General features: G+C 36.3%; 1 long non-coding RNA gene across 4 annotated transcripts in view; it reads right to left on the bottom strand.

The window, feature by feature from the left end:
* Nucleotides 1–7,521: 7,521 nt before the first annotated feature.
* LOC106303284 overlaps nt 7,522–8,309 on the bottom strand; it is a 1,376-nt gene continuing 588 nt past the window's right edge. Inside the window, exons 3-4 of one of the 4 annotated variants that reach the window (XR_001262481.1) lie at nt 7,922–8,051; nt 7,522–7,743 (exon numbers count right to left, since the gene is read on the bottom strand). This is a non-coding gene — a long non-coding RNA (uncharacterized LOC106303284). Of the gene's footprint in view, nt 7,747–7,796; nt 8,052–8,309 lie in introns of those variants that run through there. The other 3 variants (XR_001262480.1, XR_001262479.1, XR_001262478.1) reach the window with 3 other exon arrangements.

An 8,309-nucleotide genomic window follows, 5' to 3' on the forward strand; every position in this document is an offset into this window, starting at 1 on the left:
TTTTGGTTAATTTACATAGTCATATGGGCAGAAGAAACCAAGAACTAAAACATCCTACAAAGCTTATCCGTAGCTATATAAGTCTGAAACAATTGACTATAACATTGTCAATCTGCAAATCTATTTTATATGGTTCGAAGTTGGAACACTATGGGATGAAGCCACCAACACTGCAGGCCACTGTCGTTTCCCAAAATCATGAAAGATAAGTTCTTTTTTCGCCTGGTACAGATTTGTTTTTTAAGTTACATTATATTTAGACCCTTAATTTGAAAGCAAAGGAGAGGACACAAGAAGGGGTTAAAATGCAAAAAACTATTTCAAAATAATTATTGAAAACCCCGTTTAATTAGAAAAAAAAAGGAGCTTCCTTTGACTCAAACATTGTCACAAGAGTAGTAGTCGTCAAGCGCCAGAGAGAGAGAGAGAGAGAGAGAGGTCCTTTGTCCGTCTTTAACTCAAAATATGCAATCTCCAGGCGATTACAGCAACGGTTTCCACGGCGAACATCACCGCGAGATTGAGTTATAAGAGAAGCAAATTCTTCAAAAGTAAACTTGATTTGGATCTTATTATTGGGTTAACAACCCACTAATCATGTTTAGCCCAACCCAAATTTAACAACTCACTAATCATGTTTAGCCCAACCCAAATTTAAAAAATGTCTTCCACTTCCGTAAAATAAAAAATCTAGATATTTTGGTAAAATTATTTAGATAATTAGGATAAAATTATCTAGATATTTAAATTGGATTATCTAGAATTAGTATTATAATATTTTTGATATTTTGTACTTTGGAGGCTATAAATACCTCAACTCCCCTTTCATTTTGAATCATCAAAAAAAATATCCAAGTTTGTAAGAATCATCTAAGTAATAAGAATTCTCTTCTAAGTTATAAAAGCTTTCTTTTTCACAAAACTTCTTTCTCTTCAAGCACTTAAACACTTTTTCCATCTTTATAAAGTTTTTCAGTCTAACAAAGTGGTAGCAGGGTTACAAATTCCTTTTGAAGATAGCAAATAATGGTGTTTTCTTCCAAGTTCCATTGCTCACAAAGAGCAACTATGACAATTGGAGTCTTAGGATGATGGCTATCTTAGGAGCACATGATGTGTGGGAGCTAGTTGAGAAAGGCTTCAATGAACCGGAGAATGATGGTGGTCTATCTCAAACTCAAAAGGATGGTTTGAGAGATTCAAGGAAAAGAGACAAGAAGGCTCTATGTCTAATCTATCAAGGTTTAGATGAAGATACATTTGAGAAGGTTGCTGGTGCAAGAACGTCCAAAGAAGCATGGGAGAAGCTTCAGACATCTTACAAGGGAGCGAAACATGTTAAGAAGGTACGACTTCAAACTCTAAGAGGAGAATTTGAAGCATTACAAATGAAGGAAGGAGAACTCATCTCAGATTACTTCTCAAGAGTCTTGACGGTTACTAATAACCTAAAAATAAATGGTGAGAAGCTAGATAAGGTGAGAATCATGGAGAAAGTTCTTAGATCATTGGATTCAAAATTCGAGCATATCGTCACCATGATTGAAGAGACAAAAGACTTGGAGACCATGACGATGGAGCTACTTCTTGGATCACTAAGAAAAGAAGAAGAAGAAAGAAGATATTATGGAGCAAGTTCTCAAGATGAGAATTGATCACAATGAATAAAGTGGCCGAAGCAATCCAAGACGTGGTGGCGGTCATTTACGAGGACGAGGCCGTGGTGTAAATGGATGAGGTTGGAGACCATATGAAGAAAACTTCAACCAAAGAGGAGAGAACTCATCAAGAGGTCGTGGAAGAGGAAATCCAAAATCAAGGTACGATAAATCAAGCATCAAATGCTATAGTTGTGGGAAGTTTGGACATTATGCTTCTGATTGCAAAACTCCAAACAACAATAGAGTTGAAGAAATAAAAAAAGAAGAAGATATGCTATTGATGGCTTACAAGAAGGATGAAGCAAATGAGGTTCACAAGTGGTACCTTTGATAGTGGTGCAAGCAACCACATGTGTGGAAATAAAAGCATGTTCGTGGCGCTCGATGAATCGGTGAAAACTAATGTGGCTTTGGGAGATAAATCGAAGATGGAGGTGAAAGGTAAAGGAAATATTCTCATCCGCTTGAAGAATGGAGATCATCAATTCATTTCCAACGTTTACTACATTCCAAGCATGGAGACAAACATCTTGAGCCTAGGAAAACTCTTAGAGAAAGGTTATGACATTCGACTAAAGGATAATAACTTTTCTTTAAGAGATAAGGCAAATAATCTCATCACAAAGGTGCCAATGTCAAGCAATAGAAAGTTTGTCCTAAACATTCAAAATAACATTGCACGATGTCTCAAGATGTGCTACAAGGAGGAATCTTGGCTTTGGCATCTTCGATTTGGGCATCTCAACTTTGGAGGCTTAGAGCTACTTTCCAAGAAAGAAATGGTGAAATGATTACCTTGCATCAATCATCCAAATCAAGTGTGTGAAGGTTGCTTACTTGGAAAGCAATTCAAGATGAGTTTTCCAAAGGAGTCAGAGACAAGAGCAAGAAAGCCACTAGAACTCATACATACAAATGTTTGTAGTCCGATCAAACCAAGTTCACTTGGTAAGAGTAACTACTTCCTTCTCTTTATCGATGAATTTTCAAGAAAAACATGGGTTTACTTTTTGAAACAAAAATTAGAAGTGTTTGAAAAATTCAAAATGTTCAAAGCCAATGTTGAGAATGAAAGTGGTCTTAATATCAAGTCTATGAGATCAGATCGAGGAGGAGAATTTATGTCCAAGGAGTTTCTGAAATATTGTGAAGATAATGGCATCCGAATACAGTTGACAGTGCCAAGAACCCGTCAACAAAATGGAGTAGCGGAAAGAAAGAATATGACAATACTTGAGATGGCAAGAAGCATGCTCAAGAGTAAGAAGCTACCAAAGGAGTTTTGGGCGGAAGCAGTTGCTTGTGCGGTTTATATATCAAACCGATCTCCCACAAAAAGTATTTTAGAAAAGACACCACAAGAAGCTTGGAGCGGAAGGAAACCCGGAGTCTCATACCTAAAATTCTTTGGAAGCATTGCTCATGCTCATGTTCCAGACGAGAAACATAGCAAACTAGAAGATAAAAGTGAGAAGTATATCTTCATTGGGTATGATGTTAACTACAAAGGCTACAAACTCTACAGCCCTGAAACAAAGAAGACAATCATTAGTAGGAATGCCATCTTTGATGAAGAAGGAAAATGGGATTGGAGACCAAATAATGAAGACTACACCTTCTTTCCGTCTTTTGCAGAAGAGAATTTGAAGCAACCAAGAGAAGTGCCAGCTACACCACCAACTTCACCAACACAAAGTTTTCAAGGAGATGAAAGCTCAAGTGAAAGGACTCCACGTTTTAGAAGTCTACAAGACATCTACGAGGTAGCTGAAAACCAAGACAATCTTACGCTATTTTGCCTATTTGCGGATTGCGAGCCTATGAACTTTGAAGAAGCTCAAGAAAAGAAGTCATGGAGAAGTGCAATGGATGAAGAAATCAAATCAATAAAAAAAGAATGATACATGGGAGTTAACTTCACTTCCAAATGGGCATAAAACAATCGGTGTAAAATGGGTGTACAAGGCTAAGAAAAAATCTAAAGGAGAAGTTGAAAGATACAAGGCAAGATTGGTGGCAAAAGACTATAGTCAAAGAGCCTAGATCGACTATGATGAGGTATTTGCTCTAGTTGCTCGTTTAAAAACGGTTAGACTAATCATTTCATTGGCAGCCCAAAAGAGTTGGAGGACACATCAAATGAATGTAAAATCAGCCTTCTTAAATGAAGACTTTGAGGAAGAAGCCTACATTGAGCAACCACAAGGCTACATATATAGTCGAAGAAGAAGAAGACAAACTCTTAAGGCTGAAGAAGGCGCTTTATAGATTAAAGCAAGCACCAAGAGCATGGAACACTCAGATTGATAAGTACTTCAAGGAAAAAGGCTTCATAAAGTGTCCATATGAGCATGCACTTTATATCAAAATTCAAAACAATGATATATTGATTGCATGCTTGTATGTGGATGACTTGATATTCACCGGCAACAATCCGATTATGTTTGAAGATTTCAAAATGGAGATGACAAAGGAGTTTGAGATGACCAACATTGGATTAATGTCACACTAACTTGGCATTGAAGTAAAGCAAGAAGAAAGTGGAATCTTCATTACTCAAGAAGGTTATGCTAAAGAGGTTCTTAAGAAGTTCAAGATGGATTACTCAAATCCAGTTTGCACGCCAATGGAATGTGGAGTCAAATTGTCAAAAGAAGAAGAAGGAGAGAGTGTGGATCCAACACTCTTTAAGAGTTTAGTTAGAAGTCTACGTTACCTAACTTGCACAAGGCCAGACATCCTACACGCAATTGGAGTTGTGAGTCGATACATGGAGCACCCAACAACAACTCACTTCAAGGCAGCTAAGAGGATTCTCGCTATATCAAAGGTACAATCAACTTTGGCTTGTATTACTATATTTCTGACGATTACAAGCTTGTTGGATATAGCGATAGCGATTGGGATGGAGACGTAGATGACCGGAAACGCACAAGGGGCTTTGTGTTTTTCATTGGAGAAACCGCTTTCACATGGATGTCAAAGAAGCAACCAATAGTCACCCTTTCTACTTGTGAAGCGGAGTATGTAGCAGTTACTTCATGTGTTTTCCATGCTATTTGGCTACGAAACTTGCTAAAGGAGTTGAACTTACCACAAGAGGAGCCAACAAAGATCTTTGTGAATAACAAGTCGGCAATAGCATTGGCAAAAAATCCAGTTTTCCATGATCGAAGTAAGCACATCGACACTCGTTATCACTACATTCGAGAATGTGTTACTAAGATGAATGTGCAATTGGAGTATGTGAAGACAAATGATCAAGTAGCTGATATCTTCACCAAGCCACTCAAGCGGGAAGACTTTATCAAGATGAGGAACTTACTCGGAGTAACCAAATCAAGTTTAAGAAGAGGTGTTGAAAAGTAAACTTGATTTGGATCATATTATTGGGCTAACAACTCACTAATCATGTTTAGCCCAACCCAAATTCTAGAAAAGTCTTTCACCTCTATAAAATATTTGAGATATTTCGTACTTTGGAGGCTATAAATACCTTCACTCCCTTTTCATTTTGAATCATCAAAAAAAGTATACAAATTTATAAAAATCATCTAACTAATAAAAATCTCTTTCTAAATTATAAAAGCTTTCTTCTCTTCCAACAGTTTCCCCTTCTTTATAAAGTTTTTCAGTCTAACACAAGTCCCCGGTCTCATCTCCTTTGGCCAATGGGCTTAGTATTTCCGAACAACTCGGCGAGCAGAAGTCACCGGAGACTCCGAAATCTCCTCTGCCGTGCACCGACTTCGACGCTGCCTACTTTCATTCCTATGCTCACGTAAGGTTTCATGAAGAGATGATCAAAGGTATCTTCTTCTTCGTTTATCCATTAGTCTGGTGTGAGAGATTGACATTACATTGGAAATGAAAATTGAATTATCACTTGTTTGTTTGATACTCAGGATATGACAAGCACAGCTTCATCAAGACAAGGTAATGATACTCTAGAGTTACTGTAGCTTTTTAATCTTTGCAAATGATATTGAAATAAAAAAAAGATTCTAACTTAATTTAGTTTTTTTTTATTGTTTTTGCTTATCCTGTGTTACGATTCGATTCGGTTTTGGTAAACTGTTTTTACTATGCGGTAGTAGTTTAGTGTTTTGTTTGAACACCTATTACTGCATTGATTGCTTATAGCAGGTTGTGGTGGATGTTGGCTGTGGAACAGGCATCCTTTCAATCTTCTGTGCTCAAGCCGGTGCTAAACGGGTATGAGTTACGTGTGGACACAGTTTTGTCATTGAAGAATGAAGTGTTTATAGATGAATGTTAAGTTTGTGTCTATGCGTCTCTTGTGTGTTGTTTATATTCCCTATGCCACATAGGGTAAACCAAACACTCTTAATGTGTTTCTTACAAAAGGTTATTTTCTTTCTTACAGGTATACGCTGTTGATGCAAGTGATATTGCAGTCCACGTATTTATTTTAGATTGTTCTTATTCCAGTAAACAATTTCTCTCGGCCATCTCGTCCTTTTCTATTTTCTACATTTTTTTGTGAAAGTGATGATCATAATTTCACCAAAACATGTTTTTTTGAACTTGAACTTGGAATAGAAAAAAGATTTCTTTGATATAATTGGTGCATATTGCGGCCTTTAGTAGGCGCATGTTCAGGGTGTGATGATAGTATGTCTTATTGTTTTAATATTTTCACAGTTAAGTTGACCATGACCCAAACTTTGTTTGTAATTTAATGAAAAGCTACATCTATTCATTGCTTCATGGTTTGTAATTGTATCACCTCTGACATCAATCAGATTAAAGAAAGAAATCTTAAGTTGATCTAAGGTTTTAGTACGAGTCTGGTGTTTTAGTTCTGCACGTGATTTTAATTTTTTTCCTATTAGCGTTGAAAAGCATTTGCGTTTCATACTAATGGCTTCTATTTTTTTTTTTTTGTTATTCTCCTGGTACCACTAGGCAGAGGAAATTCTGAAAGCCAACGGTTTATCTGACAAGGTCATTGTTTTGCATGGGAGAGTGGAGATAATATCTTTTCTATGATAAATGCTGAGTTGGTCCTGCATGCTATGTCAAACATGCTTAAGTTTTATGTCTATATATATTAAAAAAAAAGGTTGATGTCTATATGAGTTTTGAAAAGAGTTCGTGTCGTTATACAAAAAGATGCGAAAATAGATGAATGTATTTAAAATTTTGGGTTATTCTAGCATACAAGTGAGATAGATTGGTTGAGTGAAACATACAAGTGTGTAGGCAAACCCTCATTCCGTAGCAAATTAGTAATTCTTATTTTGTTGTAACGTTCTTCTTCAGGATGTTGAAATCGAGGAGGAGGCTGATGTTATAGTTTCGGAGTGGATGGGTTACATGCTCCTATATGAGGTTATATCCTTATTTTATATACACAATATTTTATGTTGATGTGCGGATGATAGATAACCTACTGAATTATTATTTTTTCCTTAACTCTCCCTGGTCTCTCGTCCTCGTATTATGTTTTCTGATGTGATGTATGCTGGAAAGTGTTATTACAGCTAGAGATCGCTGGTTGAAGCCTGGAGGTTTAATTCTCCCATCACATGCAACAGTATGATTATGATCCCTTAATTATATTTATCATCTAATGACATTTGAAAACAAGGCAACATTTGATTGACTCTGATGACAGTTGTACATGGCACCTATTTCACACCCTGGCAGATAGAGTCACATCATGGTTTTTGGCGCAACGTTTATGGAATTGATAGTAAATAGTATCAACTTAAACTTTGGGACAATCATTACGTTAAATTTGATTGCAATACTAGTTAAAACTGAGTAATTATTTTACTGTGGATATGATGTTTCTAATAAGCTTGCCATGTCCCATATCATGTTTATTGCAATAACCCCTAAGTGGGTTCTTAGTCAATATTTTAGTATTAAAATTAAGTTAAGAGTTAATGTTAAGAAACACATAATTTTGAACCTCCAATGCTAGTTTCTTAAGTTAAGGGTTCTTAAGAATTTTTTTCAAAATTTTAAATAACTACTCAGCTGGTTTGCTTTGCTTCCAAGACTCATCTGCTTCTTAAACAGAAACAGAAACTTGATCTTCTCCCTCCCAATGCTTCTTAAACAAAAACAGAAAGAGAAACAGAATACACTCAAACAAGTTTAACAGAAACAGAACAACAAATCCAAACTCGACATACTTCTGAAGAGAAACATTACATAACCAGAACAACAAACACACAACTTAAACAAACAGAAACTGAAACTTACAGAAGAGAGGGGAGAGGATATACATGCGTGCTGTCACATTGCGAGATATTGCCAACCAAACCCATTCTTTATCCACTTTGTAGACATAACCGCAGACAAGCTCTCCAGAAACAAACTCAAGTTGTTCCCTTACTTCAGTCAGCTCACCAAATTCTAATTGATATTGCAACATAAAAAGATATGGAGACCATGTAAGATACACACAAGGATACTTCTGACACATATACACAAAAGCATACGGATTTCATCACTTTTGATCTTAGTCTATAATTATTGAACTAATTGAAAATAATTTTGCAAACATAACAGCTAGATGACAGCATCAAAGAACATTTTTAATAGATGGATCTAAACATTTACACAAATTACACTTTCTCACAATTTCCTGGAAGATTTAGACTAGGGGGGGGG

Source organism: Brassica oleracea, chromosome C1 (assembly GCF_000695525.1).
Source record: "Brassica oleracea var. oleracea cultivar TO1000 chromosome C1, BOL, whole genome shotgun sequence".
NCBI lineage: Eukaryota > Viridiplantae > Streptophyta > Magnoliopsida > Brassicales > Brassicaceae > Brassica > Brassica oleracea.